Raw genomic sequence first — 26046 nt, forward strand, 5'->3', positions numbered from 1 at the left:
ACACGTATGTCCCCTCCTATGCACGTTTACACGGGCATCAATCCCTGGGTGACGTAGTACATTGGAGGTATTGTTTCAGCATGACTGTCATGATATACCAAATTCTCCCTTTCTCTTTTTCTTTATACCTCTTTCCTTCTCTCTATCAGTCTCTGTCTTTCACTCTTTCTTATCTCATTAATTTTCATATCCTAAGCCTCGTATTTTCATATACGTCGTCATTTGTTTTACTTTGATGAAAGTTGATTTCTTACTATTATAGAACTTTCGTATTATAGCAAATACTCTCGACATTAAATTAATTTAAAAACACTGGACCATTATTTCGTCTAAGGTTTTGTTTTGTATCATTAAATCAACCATTGGTACGAAAAAGAACGAAACATACTTCATAGTACGAGAAAAGAGTACAGTAACAGTGTTATCAATGTTACGGTCAAATAAAGTAAAAAGTGTAGTGACCATGAAATGGTAGTTTGCACAGCTATGTTCAGTTCCAGAGCCGGCAGAAATAAAAACATTCTGATGAAGAAAATAAGCCTTGTGGAGATAAAGGATAACTAAAAGGAATTTCAGTATAATAATAATAATAATAATAATAATAATAATAATAATAATAATGATAATAATAAAATAATAATAATAATAATAAAACAACGTTTGATGGAACTAGCAATAACTTGGGTGGAATTATATCGCCTTATCCTACTTCTTTCTCGTTCTTCATCTGTTCATTATCTTTATACAGTCGGATTACACCAATGCCCTTCTCGTAAATGTTCTACAGAACGCGTCCAGTATATGAGTTTAGATTTTTTTTTTTCTCTTTCACCCACTGAAGGAGGTGGTGGTGTCACGTGATGCCTCTGGTGGGAGGAGTGGCAATGTCCAGAGGAGATCAGTAAGAGAGAACACCCTCAATCTCTGGCGGTGCTGGGGGCAATGGCGTGCCCCCAAGAAGCTGAGAGTTCCCTTGAAAGGGGAGACGGTGAGGTGCACAAAAAATCAAGAGCCAAACTCAAAAGTTTATTGTAACCTCGATTAGTTGATACTTTGTCTGAAGATAGTCTGTAGTGGAGTATCCAAATCTATATCCAACCAGTTTATAAATTTATTACGGATACAGAGAGACAGTATCCCATGAGCACACCTCAAGCCCCATGTGGTATAACTAGGTGAATAAACACACACACACACACACACACACACACACACACACACACACACACACACATACACACACACACGGCTCGGTGGCGGATTGGTAAGGCACTGGCCTCACAAGCCGGAGAACCGGGGTTCGATTCCCCGGCCGGGCGGAGATAAGTTGGGTTTGTCTCCTATCACGTGTAGCCCCTGTTCACCTAGCAGTGAGTAGGTACGGGATGTTAGTCAAGGAGTTGTGACCTTGCTGTCCCGGTGTGTGGTGTGTGAGTGGTCTCAGACCTACCCAGAGATCGGCAAATAATGAGCTCTGAGCTCACTGCCGTAGGGTGGTGTCTGGCTGTCTCGAACAGAGGCTGCAGCAGATCCGAGGTGAATACACACACACACACACACACACACACACAAAAGGCTCGGTGGCGGATTGGGAAAGCACTGGCCTCACAAGCCAGAGAACCGGGGTTCGATTCCCCAGCCGGGCGGAGATAAGTTGGGTTTGTCTCCTTTCACGTGTAACCCCTGTTCACCTAGCAGTGAGTAGGTACGGGATGTTAGTCAAGGAGTTGTGACCTTGCTGTTCCGGTGTGTGGTGTGTCAGTGGTCTCAGACCTACCCAGAGATCGGCAAATAATGAGCTCTGAGCTCACTGCCGTAGGGTGGTGTCTGGCTGTCTCGACAGAGACTGCAGCAGATCCGAGGTGAATACACACACACACGCACACACAAGAGAATTAGAAAGAATTCAAAGAGTAGCGACAAAAATGGCACCTACACTATCAAATTTGATATACGAACAAATATTGGAGAAATTACATCTATTAACACTGGAACAGAGAAGAGAAACGGGTGATTTGTTGACCATTTACAGATTTATGAAAGGGATGGAAATTCTTGATAGAGACGACTTGTTAAAACGGGACAGAAAAGAAACAAGAGGACACGAAAAGAAACCAAAGAAGGATAGTTACAGAAGAGATTTGAAAAAAGAATAGCTTCCCACATAGAGTGATTGATGTCTGGAACAAACTAAACGGAGAAGCAGTGAGTGCCAAAACCATACAAGATTTTAAGGATAAACTGGATGCAGAGAGATACGAAAACGGGTCATACGAGCTCTGAGCTCTCGTCCCGTAAAATATAACTAGGTACAACTAGGCGAATAGATACACACACCTCGTGGCGCAGTGGTTAGAGTTGCCGCCTGCCACTACTGCGGTCCGGGTTAGATTCTCGCCCAGGGCTGAACTGATCTCAGTATATGTGCGCTGCGGGTTGTTACTCCAACTCTTGTGGGCGGGGGGTTGGGGGTGTGTGTGTGCGTGTGAGGTCACAGTATTACCCATAGATTGGTCATACGAGCTCTGAGCTCTCATCCGGAGGTTAATACCTGTCGATCACGAGTCCGACATGTGATCCAAGACCATGGTGAATCACACATATACACGCTTGATGAGTGGAGGTAAAGAGACGGGTAAATACAACTACGTAAACACATCTAATCACACACAAACACACGCACACACACATACACACATATGGCTCGGTGGCGCGGTTGGTAGATTCTCCGACTATCATTTCGGCGGTCCGGTTTCGATTCCTGCCCAGGGTTGAAATAATGTCAGTATCGCTGCGCTTCGATTCGTTACTCCAACTCTCGTGGGCGGGGAGTTGGATGTGTGTGTGTATTCACTTGGTCTTTGGATCACGTGTTGGACTCGTGATCGACAGCTATTTCCCTCCTGGAAGAGAGCTCAGAGCTCGTAGGTCCGATCTATGGGTAATGCTATGACCTTGCACACACACACACACCCAACTCCCCGCCCACGAGAGTCAGAGTAACGACCCGAGGCACAGCGATACCGAAATAATTTCGGCCCTGGGCAGGATTCGAACTGGGTGCTGGGAGCATTTCTGCTTCCCAGTTCAGCGCTCTACCAACTATGCCACCGAGTCGGTGTGTGCGTGCGTGCGCGCGCGCGCGCGCGCGCGTGTGTGTGTGTGTGTGTAAGGTCACAGCATTACCCATAGATCGGTCATACGAGGTTCTGAGCTCTCTTCCGGGAGGGAAATAGCTGTCGATCACGAGTTCAACACGTGGTGCAAAAAGACCATGATGAATACACAAACACGCACCCACACACACAAATAATTTCAGTATCGCTCCGCTGCGGGTTGTTACTCCAACTCTCGTGGGCGGGGAGTTAGGTGTGTAAGGTCACAGATACAATTACCCATAGATTGGTCATACGAGCTCTGAGCTCTCATCCGGGAGGTTAATATATGTCGATCACGAGTCCAATACGTGATCCAAGACCAAGGTGAACATACATGCCTTTTATGCATAAACTTGAACTAGAATGAAAATTTTTGTTAATGACAAAGTACATTTATTTCACATGATTAAGATTTTCATGATGACAGTACCTAAATCCGGGAGAGAGATAATTAATTAGTGTTTCATTTGAAGGTGCATGGCAAGGAAGGATGTTGGATTCATGGAAAAAAAAACACGGAGAGAACAATCTACACTAATTCCGACCATTCACGCTTCAAAAATTAATTAATGAATTCCCTTTCTCTATCGATGTGATTAATAGACTTGAACAAAGCAAATGACAGTATCCACCCCGTCAATTCGTCCATCCATCCCCTCCCCCAAGTCCATCTACACCTATTGACGTACACACATAATATATACATCCATATATACACGCGCATACATGCATACATCGTGTACATATGCATACATACACACACGTGCATGCATGCACATGCATACATATATAGTACACGCATACATACATGCATACATACACTCAACATTCCATACATATGTACACATTTATATGGATGCATATATTTATACACACTGATTTTGTATCGTGGGCTGGGCGCGCGCCCACGATACCACCGCTAATTCAGCGTCTCGTGTTCGAGTGCTAGCCAGGGCTTTAAAAAAAAAAAAAAAAAAAAAAAAATGCACACACTCTACATCCATGCCCAAGGGAAAGTGTAATGACCTACACTGTCGTGATAGTTTTCCAGCGCTGGGCAGAGTCCGATCTAGGTACCACTGAGTAAGTAATCCAAGACGTTATTTACCATAAAAACCAGCCGTGCATACATGTTCATGTATGAGAATAGACACATGCACGGTAGAAAGAGTGGAAGGACACAGGGTGGTGCAACAGAAGATCAAATTAAACCAAACCATAAAAAAAAAGTGTGGCTTCCCCGACAAAACAATATTTGAGAGCGGGGAGCTGCCAACGGAGGTGATCGAAGCCCAAACCATAAGGGGCATTTAGACGGTCAAACGGTTTGACCGTGTAAATGGCCCTATACACACGCATATGAGATATGCTAGAACGACAGAAGAAAACGGGATGATGATGATGACAATAATAATAATAGATAGTAATAGTAATAATAATAATAATAATAATAATGATAATAATAATAATAACAATAATAATGATAACAATAATAATAATAATGATAACAATAATAATAATAATAATAATAATAATAATTAATAATAATAATGATAATAACATTAACAATAACAATAATATAATAATTAATAATAATAATAATAATAAACTGCTACTTTTGTCCTGATGAAAAAGGAAGATTACTTCGAAAAATTTAATTCCATTTTAAGCAATACCACTAAACTTAAATGACTGAACCAAGACCTCACAGAAAACCAAGAGAAAAAGGTAAATAAACTGATTGAGGCCAATAACACTGCTACCAACGCTATCCATCTCAACAAACCTACTGGTGAATATAAACCTGGTTAGTGTTATGGTAATGTGAAGATACACAAACCAGGAAACAAATTACGGCCGATAATTGCACAAATTCCCACGCCAACCTACCATATCAGTAAAAGACTTTGTGCCCTACTCACCCCAAACGTACCAGCTACATATAGTCTTACTTCTGTGAGTGATTTTATAGATATCTTGAAACACAACAACGCTAACGGTTTTATTGCTTCGTTGGATGCTGAATCCCTATTTACACAAATTCCTGTAAATAGGACGATAGGCTTTATTTGTGATCAAATATACAGAGACAACTCCACCCCTAAGCTAGAAATCCCTGAGAATATCTTAAGACGGCTACGAACATGTACGAGCGAGGCACCTTTTACTTGCTCAAAAGATAACCTGTACTCCCAGGTCAACGGTGTTGCTATGGGCTCCCCCTTGGGGATGCTTTTCGCAAATTTCTTCATGGGAAGTATAGAAGAACTAATATTTCGTAGTATGAAAAAACCTGAGATATACTACAGGTATATAGATGACATCTTCATTAAAGTTAATGACTACCAAGAAGTGGAAAACCTCCGTCTTAAACTACAAGAAGCCACAGGACTTAAATTCACAACTGAACACAGTGTGGGTAACTCCATGCCCTTCCTTGATGACCTTGTTACCCAAAGTGGTTATAATTTCACCACCAATGTCTACACCAAGCCTTCCAATGAAGGCCAATGTCTCAACGGAAACAGTGAGTACCCCAATCGATATAAGCAATCTACCATTGGAGCCAATGTCCGCCGAGCACTTACGCACTGTGATATCTGGTCAAAAGTCCACCAAGAACACGAACGCACTACCCAGGTACTAGTAAATAACGGCTTCAGCAACAAAGAAATGAATAAAGTTACCGAAAATATATTAAACAAATGGTACACCAATTCCAACAATACTCCAAACCAAGAAGAAATCAAACTTTTTTACAAGTCACACTTTTCTACAGCTTACAAAGAAGATGAAAAGGCCATCAAAGACATCGTCAAAAGAAACTTAAAGCCTGTGAATGACAACACTTCTATCAAACTTATCATCTTTTATAAAAGTAAGAAAACCTCCAATCTGCTTCTCCAAAACAACACCCGCCAAGAGAGGAATGAGCTGAAAAAGTCTCATGTCATATACGAATATAAATGCACAAAAGGGAACTGCGAAGCCCTTCCTTCCTCGTACATAGGCATGACGACTATGAAGCTGGAATCCAGACTGGTTGGACACAAATACACAGGAGCTCCACATTACACGAGAAGAATTAGAACAGAACACGAAAATCTTGGAAATCTGCATGGACCCGAGAAAGTTAAAGATAATCGAGGCCCTTTATTACTTCTTACTTCTTACTTCTGCTCCCAGGTAGGCTTTCAGCCTGTCAGTCGGGCCAGCACACTTCTCCAGATTGTCCTCTCAAAGCTTCCTTCTTCTCTCAAATCCTCTAGGATTTCTTCAACGCCATCTTTCCATCTTTTCTTCGGTCTACTTCTAGATCTGCTACCTTCTGGTCTCCAGTTCCATCTTATCAAGGATAAAAACCCCAACTTGAACATACAGGCACTTGATTTATTAGCGCTACCCAGTATGAGAACACAGGGTAGGCCAGAAGCATGAGGAGATAATTTATGCATATTTTTCAAACTATCATGTGATCTCCCCTAGTCTAATAATTTCGCGTGGTCAAATATCGCACTTTGATGACATTTGACACACTCCCTGAAGAAGGCTCAGTTGAGCCGAAATCCGGATCGGAGAATATGTCCACCATCCACGAGTTCTACAGAGTTTAGACCCTGCTACACGGCGATTAGTGAGATCTTTAGAAAGTATCTCCAAGAAAATTATTAATGCAGAAAACAGCATCACCTTCAACAAAATTTGTGTATTAGAAGACTTACTGCCTGTATATACTTTAAATAATAATAATAATAATAATAATAATAATAATAATAATAATAATAATAATAATAATAACAACAACATAAAAAGAGAGAGGAGAAAGTCAGTGAAGGGCGTTGAATTAAAATCTAAAAAGAAAAAGTACGTGAAAACAGAAAACAAAAAATCACGTACAGTAGGCTTTTACATGCAAAGGTCATTGTGGTTCTCAACTTCGGGGCCATGACAAGAGTTTTAGTTGGGTCATAGCCTGCTGTTACAATGTGAGGAATCTTGAAAAGAAAGAAGAAAAAATCCATCACTCTGTCCTGGCAGAAGAAATATAATTACGATTTCTAATGATAAAGCAAAGGTTTTTTTTCTTCAACAATCTATTGTAATTTCTTTTTATCTTTTTATTTATTTTTTTTTTTTTTTGGCGGGGTGGGCTTTGTGAGGAAAATGAAGGGGAGAGACACGAACGTTGTTAATTGATGAAAGGGAGGGGCGGGAAGGAAGTGAAAAAGGTTGAGAATCATTTAGAGGAGGGTTGGGGTTGGGAGCCATTCGGGCACATCGCCAAAATGATTAATTCTATGCCAAGAAGGCGTACTGAAGAGTGTGTCACAATTTGCCACTCTTAACCTCAGTGCCAAAGAGGGCCAGGCCACAAGGTGACCAAAACACTGTTATGTTTGCATTTCATGGTAGTCACACATTAAAGGGTTCGAGCACCAGTGGCAGAGCTTGTTGATCCATTTGTCGTAACTTCAAACACTTATTGGATGGCTTGCCTGCATAAAGACTCGATGAAATAGAGATGACTGTCGGAAAGTGGTCAGGTCCAGATCTTTCCTTTTATAAGATCAAATGTGGTACAACGATTACGTCCTTGTTCTGTGGTAGGCAGCTGCACATCCAAGGGAGTCTCAGCAACAGAACTTGTAAATCCATTTGTTTCTTTTTCAGACTCTCTGATTTATATAAGGTACTATAACAGGGCGGATTAGGTATATCACACACACACACACACACACACACACACACACACACACACACACACACACACACACACACACACACACACACACACACACACACACACACACACACACACACAGGCACACAAGTTAGATGAGAAAGTGGTGTGTGCAAAAACAATACATGAATTTAAAAACAGTTTAGATAAAATGAGATATGAAGACGGGACACCACGAGCATAGCTCCCCTTCCCGTAAAATACAACTCGACGACGCAGTGGTAGCGTTTGCTACCACTACTACAGTGGTCCGAGTTCGAATTCCGTCTATGGTTGAAATAATTTCAGCATCGCTGCGCTGCGAGTCGTTACTCCAACTCTCGTGGGCGGGGAGTTGGGTGTGTGTGTGTTTGCGTGTAAGGTCACAGCATTACCCATATACCGGTCATATATGAGAGGGTAATAGCTGCCGATCACGTGTCCAACACGTGATCCAAGACCATGGTGAATCACATATACACACAGAAAGATAGAGAGATAGAGAACCCGAAGGAGATGAAGTATTTGGGAGATGAGAATTATAATTACACACACACACACACACACACACACACACACACACACACACACACACACACACACACACACACACACACACACACACACACACACACACACACACTGCGGTGGCGCAGTTGGTAGAGCGATGAACTACTAGCATGGTGGTGCCCGTAGTGCTTGGTTCGAATCCTGCCCAGGGCCGAAATTATTTCGGTATTGCTGCGCTTCGGGTCGTTACTCTGACTCTCGTGGGCGGGGAGTTGGGTGTGTGTGTGTGTGAAAGGTCATAGCATTACCCATAGATCGGACCTACGAGCTCTGAGCTCTCTTCCGGAAGGGAAATAGCTGTCGATCACGAGTCCAACACGTGATCCAAAGACCAAGTGAATACACACACACACATACACACACACACACACACATACACACGCACACACACACACTGCGGTGGCGCAGTTGGTAGAGCGATGAACTACTAGCATGGTGGTGCCCGTAGTGCTTGGTTCGAATCCTGCCCAGGGCCGAAATTATTTCGGTACAGCTGCGCTTCGTGTCGTTACTCTGACTCTCGTGGGCGGGGAGTTGGGTGTGTGTGTGTGTGTGCAAGGTCATAGCATTACCCATAGATCGGACCTACGAGCTCTGAGCTCTCTTCCAGGAGGGAAATAGCTGTCGATCACGAGTCCAACACGTGATCCAAAGACCAAGTGAATACACACACACACACACACACACACACACACACACACACACACACAAACACACACACAAACACACACATGACTCGGTGGCGCAGTTGGTAGAGCGATGAACTACTAGCATGGTGGTGCCCGTAGTGCTTGGTTCGAATCCTGCCCAAGGTCGAAATTATTTCGGTACAGCTACGCTTCGAGTCGTTACTCTGACTCTCGTGGACGGGGAGTTGGGTGTGTGTGTGTGTGTGTGTGTAAGGTCATAGCATTACCCATAGATCGGACCTACGAGCTCTGAGCTCTCTTCCAGGAGGGAAATAGCTGTCGATCACGAGTCCAACACGTGATCCAAAGACCAAGTGAATACACACTTTTGTCGGATGGACGGCGAGGATTGGAGTTCTGAAGAAAAAGTGAAATTTTCGTGGATCTCAACGCAAAGGAAGTACCTATTGTATTTACAGGGAAGAGGATAACTCGTGGTGTCGTGGGAATGTGAGGAAAAAGGAGAAGGGGAGGGATTACTGAGGGAAATGGGAGGAAATGAGGAAGGAGAAGACTTGGTCCAAGAGGCCAGACGTCTTGTAAACAAACAGAGGACCGATGATTTTGGTGATGAGATTAACAAAAATGTAAATATTAGAAATATAGATAAGAGCAGCTCAATGGAAGGTGAGGATAATAATTTCCAGGGATTTAATGAGGGTGGGGGGATACAAACCTCCCCCGATTGACAAGACTAGAGGAGAAACTTGATAAGATGATCGAACATTGGGAAGACAGGATCGGTAACGTAACCAACATTGCGCAGAGAGTTGAAAAATTGCAAGAACGAGAGAAGGCGAACAAAAATTTAACTAATGAAATAGAAGAATTAAAAAGACAGTTAAAAGAAGTAAAAGAGGAGAATGAAGAATTGAAGAGGAATAATAAAGACAATAAAGAAGCCATAGCAAAAGAAGCTCAGGGTTGGAAAAAAATCCAGGAAAACAGTAAAGTTGCATTTACTGACATAATTAAACAGCAAATGAAAGAACAAACTGAAGACTCAGTTATCAAAGTGATGAGACAGAAGGAGAATATAGTAAGAGACTTAGCAGATAAAAAGAAATGTATAATTATATTAGGAATGGAAGAGAAACATAACCTAGATAGAACTTCAAGAATCAGTGAGGAAAAAGAAAAAGTAAGCAGCTTACTAGAATTAGTTCAGGAAGATGAACCTGAAATAATGAAACAAATCGAAGAGATGTTTAGGTTCGGAAAATATAGTACAGATAAGACCAGACCAATTAAGATTAAATTCAGGTCACAAACAACAGCAGAGAATATCTTAGCAAAAACAGGGAAGCTAGCAGCAAGTGAACAATATAAAAAGGTATGGATAAAAAGAGAAATGAATAAAGAGGAGAGGAAGAAAAAATGAAAAGGAAAGAAGCTAAAGAAAAAAACGAGACCAGAATTCTACTGGAGAGTAGTGAATATGAAATTGAGGAAATGGACCATAACAGAGAGAAACAAAAAAGAAACAGAGAATACAATGGAAATAACAGAAAGTTAAGAGTGTCCTACACAAATATAGATGGATTAATAACAGGACTGAATGAACTGAACGAGTATCTGAAGGAAAAAGAACCGGACATAATGGGAATTGTAGAGACAAAATTAAGAGGTCCACTACCACCCAACAGCATAGGACACAATGCATATACTTATTGGATTAGAAACAGAGAGATAAAACAAGGGGGTGGAGTTATGTTCCTGACTAAGAAGGATATAAACGTGAAGAGTGTCACATATGGAAAGAATAGAGTAGAGATGATTATGATAGAAGTAGAAGACAGAGATAAGAAGAGCAGAAAGTTTGTAATAAACTACGTGCCCCCAAAAACAGCCTCGTGGGAAGAGAGTGAACATAAAAGTATGTTAGAAGGCACAAGAATAACATTAAACAAGATAATGGAAGATGGAGGAAGAATAGTTATGATGGGCGACTTTAATTGCAAAGAAATCTGCTGGTAAGAGATGACCGTAAAGGGTGGAGAAGACTCATGGGGAAATGTTCTACTTGAGATGATTACTGACCACACAATGACACAATGGATTCAAGAGAACACTAGGTATAGAAATGAAGAAGAACCATCGAGACTAGACCTAATAATCACATCAGAACCTGAAATAGTGGAAAAGATAGAATACCAGGCACCAATAAGTAAAAGTGACCACATATTGATAGAACTAGAACTAAATGAGAAAAAATATATGAAAAGAAATGAACAATATAGAAAAGGAAGATTGATGTATCAATTTTTTTTTTTTTTTTTTTATAAAATAAGAGAATTCTTTCAAAATGAAAACTGGGAAAGAATACACAAAGAAGGTACAACAGTAGAAGAGAAATGGAATATTTTGACAAAAATTTATAAAAAAAATAAAAATAAAAAAAAAGTGGAAAAATATGTCCCAAGACAAAAACAAGAAAAAGAATATGTAAAGTGCTGGTATAATAAAAGTTGTAGAGAATTAAAAGACAAAGCTTGGACCAAATGGGAGAAAGACAAAAGACCTGAAAAATGGAAAATATATATTTGTTATAGAAATGAATATGTACAAGTGTGCAGAGAGGAAAAGAGAAAATATGAAAAAGATGCCATAGAAAAATGTAAAGATCAACCAAAACTATTTTACAGATTTGTAAACAACAAACTGAAAAACAAACAAGAATTAGAGAAATTACGACAAGGAGGAGTTGAATAAACAGAGGAAATAGAAATGGCGGAAATTATGTACAAGCATTTTAAATCAGTGTTTACAAGGGAGAATATACAACCGGAAGAGATCGAATGGAAAGAGAAAGTCCCCCCTATGAAAGAAATAGAAGTAACAAAGAATGAAATAATGAAACACTTGAGTAATCTTGATGTTAGAAAATCGCATGGACCAGATGAAATAGCAAACTGGATTTTGAAAGAATGCAGGAATGAACTGACAGACAAAATACAAAGCATAATAAACAGTCCCTTGAAAGAAGGAAAAGTTCCAAAAGATTGGAAAAGAGCAAATATAGTACCTATATATAAAGGAGGAAATAAAGAGGACCCTACCAACTGTAGACCAGTCTCTCTAACAAGTACAATAGCAAAAATTTGTGAAAGAATTATCAAAAGTAAATGGGTAAAATATTGAAAAAAAAAACAGCGTGCTAAATCCAAGGCAATTTGGATTCAGACAAGGACGACCATGCGTCACCAATTTAATATGTTTCTATTCAAGGCTAATAGATATAATACAAGAAAGAGATGGATGGGCTGATTGTGTATTTCTAGACCTGAAAAAAACTTTTGACAAAGTACCACATAAGAAGTTGCTTAAGAAATTAGAAACTGAAGGAGGAATACAGGGCAAACTGCTTAAATGGATGGAAGACTTTTTGCAAGAAAGAAAAATGAGAGTAGTGATAAGAGACAAACACTCAAAATGGGATGACGTAATAAGCGGTGTTCCACAAGGAACAGTTCTGGCCCCGATAATGTTTGCTATATATATTAATGATATGGATAAAGAAATTGAAAGTTACATGAGCTTCTTTGCAGATGACGCAAAACTGTTAAAAAAAAAAGTGAACAGTGAAGAAGATTGTGAGTCACTACAGAGTGATCTAAATAAAGTATGGGAATGGAGTAGGATGTGGGAGATGGAGTTCAATACCAAAAAGTGTAGTATAATGGAATTTGGAAAAAGGAAAAAAAAAAGAACAGAAGGATCATATAAATTGGGATTAGAAGGAATAAAAAAGTAGAAAATGAGAAGGACCTGGGAGTCATTATGATGAATAATATGTCACCTGAGAAACATATAAACAAGATTTTTGGAGAAACTTATAATTTAGTAAGAACAATCAAAGTGGCATTTACATACCTGGATGAAGAAATGGTGAAGAAAATATTAATCACCCTGATAAGACCAAGATTGGAATATGCAGCAACGATGTGGTCACAAAAAAAAAAAAAAAAAAAAAAAGTATAACAAAACTTGAAAGAATACAAAGAGCAATTACAAAATTGGCACCAACACTCTCCAAACTATCATATGAAGAGAGACTAGCAAAACTTGAGCTACAGACACTAGAGCAGAGAAGAGAGAGAGGAGATTTGATAACTATTTACAGAATCATGAAAGGCATAGAAATTATTGATAGAGAGGATCTAATAAAATGGGATGAAAGAAATACAAGAGGACACGGAAAGAAAATCAAGAAAGACAGCTATAGAAGAGATCTGAAAAAGAATAGCTTTCCTCACAGCGTAATAGACAGTTGGAACAATTTAGATGAGAAAGTGGTGTGTGCAAAAATAATACATGAATTTAAAAATAGTTTAGATAAAATGAGATATGAAGACGGGACACCACGAGCATAGCTCCCCTTCCCGTAAAATACAACTTGGTAAATACAACTAGGTAAATACACACACACACACACACACACACACACACACACACACACACACACACACACACACACACGAGGATCTAATAAAATGGGATGATAGAAAAGAAATACAAGAGGACACGGAAAGAAAATCAAGAGAGTTATAGAAGAGACCTGAAAAAGAACAGCTTTCCTCACAGAGTAATAGACATTTGGAACAAGTTAGATCAGAAAGTGGTGTGTGCAAAAAACAATACATGAATTTAAAAACAGTTTAGATAAAATGAGATATTAAGACGGGACACCACGAGCATAGCTCCCCTTCCCGTAAAATACAATTAGGTAAATACACACACAAACGCGCGCGTGCGCGCGATACAAACATGCAGACTGATTTTCTAAGAGTTTGGGAATACCGAACGAAAGATGGGAGAGAATCAACACATACAAGACCTGAGTGAGAAAGGAGAACTCTGCACATACACACAGGGCGAAGGTCCCTTTTATCTAGGGTTGCCAACCGTCCATTATTTCAAAGGACAGTCCTTTATTCAGCACTATTTGTCCTTGTCCTTTATTGAGATTTGAAATGACACTAGTTGTCCTTTATTTTGAAATCGGTGTGACTGGTAGTTCAATCCTACTCTTGAGATGTGATGATTGCAAAAGCGTTTACTTCTTGTAAGAGTGCAGACTGTCAACTCCGCATTCTGCACAATACCAGACGCACAGAGCGGCAGGCCGCAGTCCAGGGTGTAAAATTAACCTCATTTTATGTATAACTCAAGTTTTCATAAAAAATACACCAATTTTGGGAAAACCAGAAAATCGTAAAGTATGTTACTAACCACCACCAAGAAAAAAAAAAGGAAAATAATAGAGAAAGAAAGGAGGTGCCGTTGGACGTTTGGAAAGGCAATACTTCCGCCTATCAACTGAACTCACGAAGAACCAAAACAAATATGGCGTATTATACAACAATGTAATGATGACACCCTTCACAAAATCGAGCCGTAATGTGTTATAAATACCAGAAGAGCAGTGAAATCTATGTGAAAAAACTTGTATTAGCAGTGCCAATATGTCATGTTAACAGATATTTGGAAAAACAGAAAAGATTTCGATGAAATTCAACATTCGGCATATTATCAAACATAAGCTTCGTAGGCCATTCATTTTCCAAAGTTTCAGAAATTTGTAGAATTTGTAGAAACTTTGAAACTAGAAGGAAAGCTTAGATTAAAGATGGATGAACTTCTTTTTGATGAAGTAGTATTATTCAAAGAAACTTCAACACTATCAAAAGCTCTAAACTCTTCATAAGCTCAACAATAACCAGAGAGTGGTATTTTGTTTTGAAATCTATGGACTTTAAATGTATCAATGTTTTCAAAATAGTTTCTTTTGTACAATCGATTCCTGGAACATCAACTTATTGTGAAAGAGTTTTTAGTTTAATGTCATCTAAATGGCGAGATGAAAGGAACTGATGCTCTGTTGAATTAAGAACGAACTTCTCATACATTTTAACATAAAAAATAGTTACTTAGAATTCGCTAAAAACAGCAAAGATGATACAAATTTTCTGAAGGCAGCAAAAATCCAGGGCAAATATAGTTCTAAAGATTAGAATCCTTTGATCAAGGTAAAATAAATGTCTTCTCATTCTTGTTTTTATATTTTCATTTAGGTATGAGAAATGTGATTTTGAACTGCATTTAATATAGGCATCTATTATGATCTATAGCCACTTAAATAAATATCAATAAAGATTTTATGTCCTTTATTGTAGCTTAACAGAGTTGGCAACCCTAATTTTATCCAACGGGTCATCGACAAGAGTTCACGAATAAAAGAAAGAAAGAAAGAAAAAAAAAGAAAGAAAACGGATTCAACAGTCTCGGGCTTTCTTTGACATCGAGTACCCAAGCCCAGGGCAACCATCAACAGTCCACCCAAACACCTTGTAAGGAAACGATAGTGTTGCACAGCATGTGTCGTGCAATAAGTCATAAGGGAAAATTAAAAATGTCTTATTTGAAAAAACAGTAGAAATTGGAAGACAGAAGTATGGTTTGTGTGTAGCTAGTGAGAAACACAATTGGTATGTGTTGTAAATGTACGGAAACACTTTTGCATGATAAAACGAAATTATTTGAATATTACGTTTGCGATTATTGTGCCATTCAACATCCTATTTGGAGTAACAATTTTAGTTTATTGTAGGAGTGACTATATCCAGTGGACTACAATAATTTCGCAGTAGCGGAAACTGAAATCTGACGCCTTCCTGCGTTTGATATCTACTTGAGTCTGGACCAGCCCAGTCCTCAGTGCACTCAGTTTGAACGTGACGGTTACCGTCGTCTGATCAACTTTGTAGGAATATATATATATATATGTATATATATATATATATATATTCTTATAAGGGCTAAGGGACTTAAAATGCCATAAAACACTGCGTTGTATAAACATACGAGAAGACTATTCTGTACACCACAGGATCAACAGAGGCACCAATGACGTAAAACATCTTCACATCGGTGAGTCTCTATCTTCTCTTCCATTTAAATGGCGAAAGTGATATTTGGAAATAATGTTATGAAAACGCAATTGCACGTTCTCAAAGCAAAATCTAAACTATCTATGAGTACATCTACTCGTACACCCTAAGTGACACACCCAAGCACATACCACTCCCAAATGTATAAACGTCCGCGCTTCCGCGCGCGTACACACACACACACACACACACACACACACACACACACACACACAGCTACAGACACTAGAGCAGAGAAGAGAGAGAGGAAATTTGATAACTATTTACAGAATCATGAAAGGCATAGAAATTATTGATAGAGAGGATCTAATAAAATGGGATGAAAGAAATACAAAAGGACACGGTAAGAAAATCAAGAAAGACAGCTATAGAAGAGATCTGAAAAAGAATAGCTTTCCTCACAGAGTAATAGACATTTGGAACAAGTTAGATGAGGAAGTGGTGTGTGCAAAAACAATACATGAATTTAAAAATAGTTTAGATAAAATAAGATATAAAGACGGGATACCGCGAGCATAGCTCACCTTCCCGTAAAATACAACTAGGTAAATGCACACACACACACACACACGAGCGCATCTAGGGAGGGCCAAGGGGGCCATGTCCCCCTGAAATTTCCTTCCTTGTAAGAAATTAAATACACTAACTGCTCATTGCCTGGTGAGCGCTTGTTGAACTGGTTTTTCGTCTCCTCGTATTTTTAAACAGCGGTAAGAACAGTAATGTATATCACTGTCAATTTTATATATATATATATATATATATATATATATATATATATATATATATATATATACACACACACAGTCGGTCCTGGGCATAACATGAAACTGCATCCATTGATGGGGCCGTAGATCGGGAGATATATATACGGTTTTGGAGAGAGTGGGGCTGCTCCTTAGCCTCTGTAAAAGGTCAACTAGCCCTTCTGGTAAGATGAGTAGACATGAGGGGAAATATCCATGAGGACTTCATAGGATTTGAGGAGGACACTGATGGAACTGGCAAAGCAATAGCAGAGCTAATTGTTTCCAAACTTAAAAGAATATGGTTTGGATCTCAGCCTTCTGAGAGGTCAGGTGTATAATGGATGTGCAGCAACTGATGGGAGCTACAAATGGTGCTCAAATACACATTAGGCAAATCTACAAAAATGCAATTTTCACCCACTGCAGCAGTCATGTCTTCAGTCTGGTAGTGTGTCAAGCTGCAAAGGTGCAGGATTTCAACAACTGTGTGGGAACAGGAAATCACGACCTTCATGCGCGCCAGTGTCAAGAGGATGATAGAATTTGACACCAAAGTGTTTGAACAGAAGCAGTCTTCTGCATATGGGTAATTTCACAAGATGTGGTTATCTCTCTGTGAAACCAGATGGTTTGAACGCCACGACACTATTATTGTTATTATTAAAGAAATGTGTGACTGGAAAGATTACATAGCATCATCAAAGGCTTCACAAATGTTAGCTGCCATGACAGCACATCGGTTTGTAGTTGCTCTCTGTGTATGTGAGCGTTTTTCCAAGGTACTACTGCTTATATCAGTACAACTCCAGAATCCCAAACTCGACGTATTCCAATGTGCCGAAGAAGTGAATAACCTCCTGGAGACACTTACATCCATTCGAGCTAATGCTGAGGAGGACTTCCATATAATTTTCGTGGAAGCTAAAAATCTGTTGGATGAACCAATGCAAGTACCATGGCAGTTTACAAAGCAAACCAGGAGGTCAAATCTAGAAACACACGAACCTGAATCCTAAATTTTAGGATTTCAGTTTTCTTGCCATACTTGTATAACCTACTGCAACAAGTACGAAATCGATTTGGCACTCACACACTCTACGCCTACAATATCTTATTTCTAAGTATGTTAGCAAAACCACATTTGATCGGGTGAAGGAAGCTGCTGAGTTTTATAAAGAAGATCTGCCTGTAATGCGGGCAGATCTGCATGGGGAAGTTGAAAGATGGTGCCATATATGGAACACAGAAAGTGTGAGTTGCATGAGTAATGAGAGAATCCCAGCAACATGCTCAGAAGTCCTGGCTTTTGAAACCCATGGTGTGTTTTATCCCAACATCTTCCAGTTCATTAAGATTCTTTGTACTCTTTCAGTCACATCAGCATCAGCTGAACGAAGTTTCAGCTGCATGAGAAAATTAAAAATATACCTCAGGTCAACAATACACGAAGATTGTCGGGTCTGGTACTCATGAATATTCATAGGAACAAGTTGCCCTAATGAAACAGAAATCACTGCTGAACTAGCTTAAAAAACTCGCGTTAGGAAAATGTGCGTAAAATTTTAACAAGCGGTATGCTAGCAACGGTATAGTTCTAAGTAAACGTTAAATTACATTTTGCACTTGAAATGTTTTATTTTGATAATGTATTACATTAACATTTCAGTCCGATTCAAATGTTTCTAGTTTATTTGTAATTTTGTTCACTAATAGTTAAGTAGTTTTTAGATAAAACCTGTCTAGTTATTACTTTTACACAATATTTACTTACAAGCATACTAAACAAAATAAATTTGTTGTACGTATTACTGTAATTCAGACAATCATAAGTGTACTTTCTAATTACATTCTGGTTAATTTTCACTAATTTTATTCCATTTTGTTTTCTTAAATAACCAGATCAAATTAATGTTATTTTATTTCGTAATAAATTATATTATTAATGCAGTCACTATAATAACCATAGAAATATTTGCAATGATGTATGAGGTCTTGTTTTCATAGATAAAACATTCCACTGTCTATTTCAAACGCACAAAAGTACATAAAAGTGACTTACATTTTATTTTTTCCTCGCCTCAATTTTCATTTTCATGCCCCCCTCCGAAAAAATTCCTGGGTGCGCCCTTGCGTGATACACACATACCTACCTTCGGCAAGATACCTGAAAATCGACTCTAAATAGAAATTGGTACATGTTAGAGGCATTAAAGGTAATCAATATGACTGAATGAAGGATTTCTTGAAGGACCGGTACATGAGAACAACAGTAGTAAAGTATAGGTTGTTAGAATGAAGTGTAGAGACTAGCGGAGTCTCACAAGGGCAAAGAATAGAAGAAAAATTGGCACCTGAAATGTTCTTGATCATTGTAAATGACACGATGAAAGATACAAAACACTACACTTTGTTTGCTGATGATGCAAAGATCATACGAACACAAAATGAAGAAAATCCTAAGTTGTCATGAAATATTCAAACCAGGAATAGAGAACCCCCCTTTTATCCTACCCAGAGCCGTTACATTTTTTTTTTTTTTTTTTTTTTTGTGGGGACTACAAAATAATAAACTTAAAAAAGACAGCCTATTTTTTCTTCTTCTATTCTTTGCCAATCTCTGGACCCTTAACGTAAAGTTTATGCGTTATTGTTATTGCTGATACATATAATATCATACCAGTTGATAGTGTTAATAAAAAGGAAAATATAAAAATCCTAGAGCCTAGATTAATTGAAATTAGAATCAAGCCTGCGTTTGCCATGGCGGGGGCAACATTTCTCACCTTTGATCTAGACCAGTGGTTCCCAAACTTTTTTCTGTCATTTCCCCCTTGCACCCAGTTCAACCCACTGATCTAGATATAACTGGATCACGGATCGCTGTCGAGATTATGAGGTCGGCGGCAGCCATGATGTTAGTACCAAAACAAAGTCGCGCCACGCGATCACTGATCTGATACAGTTACAGTTCTCGGCAGCTTTCGCTCCCATATACATATTCAACGATCATTTTACAATGCCAACTTGTGCTGCATTCAACTGCACCAACCGGAGAAAAGGTGGATGTGAGCAGTCCTTCCACTCGTAAGTAAATTAAGGTTTTATTACCCAAAACATCCCGATACCTATCAACAAATGATGCGACCATCAGGAGCCATAAAATGTTGCCCACCAACTGTTTTGTTAGGTGTTGTCATGTTAATGCTTTGTATTTATTATCGTAAGAAATAGAGATATAGCAGCAACCCATTTGTCACGAATGTAATGGTGGCAATAGCAGGATAGATATTTATCATTTAAAAATATCTTATAAGGCTCAAACGCTGTCCAGAGCTGTGTAGGTGTATAGAACCAGTTGTTCTTCCTGATTACATGTGTAGGCTTTTTCTATATTGTGAAGTGTGAGGAATTCATATTAGATGGGCTGAATTACTATTCGGGGCCCGTTCAAAAATTATGTAACGTTTTTTCTGGTGAAATTCGACACCCCCCACCTCATGTAACATTGCGTAACACTGAGTGTTACATCTCCCTGTATTACATAACACTGATTACAACTAATTACAACTCGGCACCCCCATCAAGTGTAGGCCAGATCCGCCAAACACCCCTCCCCCTTGACTTCTCACCAAAACATACTCATTTTTATTTGTCCTGTGTGAAATTGTTTACGATTGCATCAAAGAATGAAACATGGTATGATGTTTTTGGATTTTTTTGCTCGATATTTATTGCTCGATCTTTTAAGGATATGCTATTTCAGTGCATAATTTGTGACATAAATTAATAAATGAATATAAATAACCATTATTAGCGTTGCGTAGCACTGTTGAAAACCCCCACATCCTCGTAACGCATCGCATCTACCATGCACCCCCCCCCCCGCGTTACATACTCTTTGAATGGCCCCTTACATGTTCACCACTTTAATGCGATATTTTACTATTTGAAACAATTTAGATCATAGATATGGCAATTTCTCTATCTTTCCATATGTTCGACACAACCCCGGATTCTAACCTCATCGTCAATTTGATCAAGTGTATCGTCACGTGCTTCTGCAAAATCAGGCTCCATCATATCTCCAAATTGTATTCTCAAAAAGTAAACGGTGTCAAAGTGAGGAAGGAGTTATCAAAACTTGTTTTATTCAAGCACCAATAACGATAAGCAGTACAGTAATCAAATGTTATAGGGATATTTATTCCGTTAAATGCTAGTATAGATATATTATTATCCCTATAATATTTTGACTATATATCATTATCCCATTTGTTGTCTGTGTAACATTACCTTGAAGTTATAATATATACTGGAATTATAATTTGTCAGTGCCAACTCATCCATATACTGTACATGCACAAGTTTATGTATATAAATGGTTATTTCTGCCAGAGGTAATAAATATCAATATATTGTTTTATTGTGATGATGCTATTTTGATATACACCTTGTATACGTACGTATGTATGTATGTATGTATATGGAGGGCCCAGCAGCGACGAATTGTGTGGCCATTATATACCCAATCATGCTTGGATCACAGGCCACGAGAGTATCACGACAGCTCCCATGACACTGATCTAAAAATGGTGTTATAATGACCGGCGGAGCGGTTCACACTAGCTGTTTTGGTACTTCCATTATGGCGGCCATGTCCCGCCCGCTGGCCTCACTCCTGGGGCAGCCCACGGCCCGTATACGCTATCCAGGTGTTATATAGATCAGTGGTTCAACCATCCAGATTTCCCCCTTTCATGTGTATGAGGGAAAAAGTAGTTAAAAGACACTGTGACTATTTACTAATTTATTTTTCAAATGTACATATATACTGATAAACAGGCATTCTCTCTCTCTCTCTCTCTCTCCCTCAGACATGAGAAAATTCATCTGAGATTTTTTTAGTTCGTAGGTAGTATAATTATTTCCCCCCTGGTAGCTTCAAATTTCCCCCCAGGGGGAAATTTCCCCCAGTTTGGGAACCCCTGATCTAGACAGTATATATCGGGAAGCATGTGTGAAAAATGAAATTCAATTCCAAAATTGCAAAATACTATAGAAGGGTAAAAGCTCAGAAAGATGGAATGGTATTGTTGGGGCAAGTTGATCGAACTAGTCAAGAATTATTTGGAGTTGGAAGGATGGGTGCACGAGAGCTTGCTCGGATAGACTGTGGGCCAGTGCTGGGCAAATACCGCTAATTTCAGTACCGGAATTACCGGTAAACAACAATGCCGTTACCGGTATTACCGGTACTTTACCGGCAAGACTCGTGAGGTAGTAGTGACGTCCCAAGTTCGAGTCGCTTTTATGACTTAAATCTTTAAACAAATTTCATCCTACTATGGTGTGTAGTCACAACTTAGTTTTGTAACGTCGTCACTATAAAAATCCTGCCTGCATCACGAACGGGCGAAGGAAGTACTAACCTACCCTACATGCCTACCGGTGTTATAGGCAAAATGTAAAGGGATATATATATATATATATATATATATATATATATATATATATATATATATATATATATTATATATATATATATATATATATATATATATATATATATATATATATATATATATATATATATATATATATATATATATATATATATATATATATACCGGTAAAGTTAGCGGCACACTGGGCCCGTGCCATCAGTCCGTCACTCAGTACCACCAAGACGAAACGTACTTACCGCTCTCTGAGTGTTATGGTATAGCTTATCGAGTTATCGGTTAACGGAACCTTAACGGTACCAGAATTTTTACCGGTAAAGTACCGTAAAGGTTGTTACCGGTAAAACCTTTATCTGCCCACCACTACTGTGGGGACTGGCGCCGAAAAGTACGTTGGAGAACGTCCTAAGGAGTGGTGTGGCGTCGTGGGAGACACTGGAGAATAGAGTTGATCCGTGCTACCAGAATGTCTGGGGTCCTGGACAAATACGGGGTTCAAAAAACGACGGACTAGAGCTCATATAAGGATCGATAAAGAGAGGTACGTCAAGGGAGTAGCTGAGAATGTCGAGGGCAATTTTAATGCATATGGCCTCAGGCCTGCTTACCGAGCCCTGAAGAAACTCTGCTCGAAATCTTTGACCTAAAGGAGCACAGTCTGAATAGCTGATGGAGAGTTAGTGCTAAGCATAGAGGGGTGGAGCCCCTTTGTCGAGTACTTTGAACAGTTGCTCATGGGTGACCCTCTAAGCGGACAGCTTCCTCTCGATGGTGTTCCGGTGGCAGTTATCAATCTAACGACATATGAATCTCCACTCTCATTGACATTTGTCAGAGGCTGTAAGTTGAAGGGTGAAAAGACAGCTGGCATCTGCAACACCAGTGGAGAGTTGCTGAAAGCTGGAGGTGAGGCTATGATCTGTGGGTTACATGTAGTACTGTTCTGTCTGGTAGTCCGGCACCAGAAAAAGGGTCTGGTCGTCCCTATCTGGAAGAGGAAAGGGGCCTGACAGGACCGCAACAATTACTGTGGTATTACACTGCTAAATGTACCAAATAAAGTGCTTGCCCATCCATTACCGACACGGGTTCGTTCACATCTGCTAAAGTTTCAGAGGCTTGAGCAGTTTCGTATTTTTGTGGAGCACCGACGACGTGAGCTTCAACAAGGATTTCTTGTAGCTAATGTTGATTTCAAGAAAGCGTTTGACACGGTGCATCGCGGGATACTCTGGGATCTTTTGATGATCCATGGGATTCCTTGAAGATTATTGACTTGGTATCTGGCTTATACTTTGGGACAGAGTGTTCTGTAAAATATGGAGGTGTGTCCCTTTATTTATTTATTTATTCATTCAAGGGTGAGGCAAGGGTGCGTCCTCGCCCCAACACTTTTCCATGCCTGCATGGACTTGGTATTGGACAGAATTATTGAGCATTGTCGTTGCAGAGCATCTATTGGCAACATCAAAGTCACTAACCTTGTCTTTGCTGATGATGCTGTCCTTCTTGTGGAGTCGTTGGAGATCCTGGTTGTAGCTCTCAAGTCACTGCACAGGGAGGTCAGACATCTTGGAGAAGCTGGTTTTGATAGTGCATCAATTGTTTGAGTAATGACACGGCTGATTGTTGCTTGCGAGGTCCCAAAGTCGTCACTGCTGCATTTTACCTGTGGCTAAATATCATAGGGTTGCCACCTTCGTCTCAGGACTCAGTGGTCGATTCCGTTCTGTTCGGGATTGAAGTTTGTCCCTCACTAAATCAGCCATTGTTATTATACCAGCACGGTTCATTCTGAAGCGTTTGAGGAGTTCGTCGTCATTGTACTCGTTAATATGTCCCGTCGCTGTCGTCTTTGTTGTTCCGCCATCTTCTCTACTAACAGGAATTTGTTAAGAGCTTAATAGTCCTCCACAACACTTTTACCTTAACGGTACTTTTAAGGCCCTAACAAGTTTTCTGTATCCACTGTTAGTGCTTAACAGCTAAATGTTAGCCTTAACAGGAATTTGTTACCCTTACAGCTATTTGTTAGTGCTAGCAAGTTTTGTGTATACGGTCCCCTGGATGATAGTGTCCAGTCTATAGTTGTATGTGGTGAGGACATTGAGGGCTTAGAAAGCTTTACATACCTTGGTAGTGTAGTGCATAACAATGGTGAGTCATGTCAGGAAATATTCCGAAGAATTGACATTGCCCATGGTGTTATGGACACGTTCAACCAGAGTATTGTATATGGCGTCGATATTTATGTGGGAGGACTAGGATCCGAATCTTCAAGTCATTTAATATGCAGATGTGAGACATGAACATTGAATTTAAAGCTTAGATAATTAAACTATACACCATTAATCTTCAAAAACTTTCCCTTCCCAACTTAACTTTCTGAAAATCTCTTTCGGGCAAGCTGTATATAACTTATGAAATTGTATGGCCTTTGATCTTTATAATTTTTGTACATTTATATACCGTATATATTTGTGTATAAGCTGACTTCATGTATAGGGGACTTCCGATTTAAGAAATGCATATACCTCGTGTATAATGCGACCCCAACTTCTAAACATTACTAGTAGGCTTATCATAGTCGAATATTGCAGTGCTGGGCATTATTCTGGAGATATTTTATAGAAGATATATGATCCCCATTCTTTTTTGTACAATGATACCTCTAAATGGTCAGAAATTTGCATGCATTTTCGTTCACAAGTGTTTCCATCGCTGAGTTATTGCCTTCCTAACGACAACCATTTTGTCAGGCTTAGCGGTATATGTATGCCACATCTATGGTTCTTTAACAGTATTCTATTTTCCAAAAAATATTTACAATAACATATCGATATATTTTACTTCCTGTATGTACTGCACAGAAATGCAGTATAAAAACAAAGTACCATAGTTGATGGCTTATAATACACACTTAAAAACAAATAAATAAATAAATAAACAAGTCTCAGAAAATATGTCTGCGTGTTATATGGCCAAAGTTCGGCTTTGAGATAACGGCTGTTAGTAAGTGTGTATGGCAGCAGTGGTCCTTTAATTAATCAAACTGCAAACATTTTTATACATCACTGGTGAGAAATGTAGTAACGCATTTGTAAATCACACGTCACAACTACATCACAGTCGGAAAAAAGAAAGAGTTGAATGAAATAGTGGGTAGTGGTATTTACTCCTTCCCTGTTCATTTTCCTTAATAAGATGGTTGCTGTAAGATGTCCTCCTCCTCCCACTTTGTACTGCTGAAAAAGTATTGCGGTTAGCAGTCAAAATATATAGACTAGCTTATGCAACTTTTTTTTTCTGAATGTGGTGTTAGTTGTGATTTTTATACGTGTAAACATAGTGGTGTTTGCTTCTACACTTAGTGTAGAAGCAATCACCACTATGTTTACACGTATATACATTACATGTTATACATTACAATGTTACACGTACATACATTAATGTTATACATTACAATGTATTTTTTCTTTTGTAGTGTAACACTACAAAAGAAAAAATACATTGTAATGTATAACAAATCGTATTTATTGGTAATTCATATAAAATGACATCAGTCAGGAAGAAATTAAATTTATTAAGTGATTATGCTTAATCATGCATTTACCAAAACAATGCCTGCCCAAATTGAGATGCATTTTTATTTTATAAGCCTGTGCATCTTACTGTTTAATTAAGCCGTCAAATACGGTACTGTAATTGGAAGAGGCAGAGCACCTCTAATGCAAACACGTGCGAACGA

At 39.1% G+C, this 26046-nt stretch overlaps 2 protein-coding genes across 4 annotated transcripts in view; one reads left to right on the top strand and one right to left on the bottom strand.

Annotated features, from left to right (window-relative positions):
* The window catches only part of LOC143020359 (uncharacterized), a 203972-nt gene that overhangs the window by 32632 nt on the left and 145294 nt on the right, over positions 1-26046 (bottom strand). The window lies entirely within an intron of this gene.
* sl (small wing phospholipase C gamma 1) overlaps positions 15485-26046 on the top strand; it is a 182958-nt gene continuing 172396 nt past the window's right edge. For both annotated transcript variants that reach the window (XR_012965896.1, XM_076176720.1), the window contains exon 1: positions 15485-16067. The gene's annotated coding sequence lies outside the window, so the exon portion shown is untranslated. The remainder of the gene's footprint in view (positions 16068-26046) is intronic.

This window comes from Oratosquilla oratoria, chromosome 39 (assembly GCF_046742065.1).
Source record: "Oratosquilla oratoria isolate Oo_2021 chromosome 39, ASM4674206v1, whole genome shotgun sequence".
Classification (NCBI taxonomy): Eukaryota; Metazoa; Arthropoda; class Malacostraca; order Stomatopoda; family Squillidae; genus Oratosquilla; species Oratosquilla oratoria.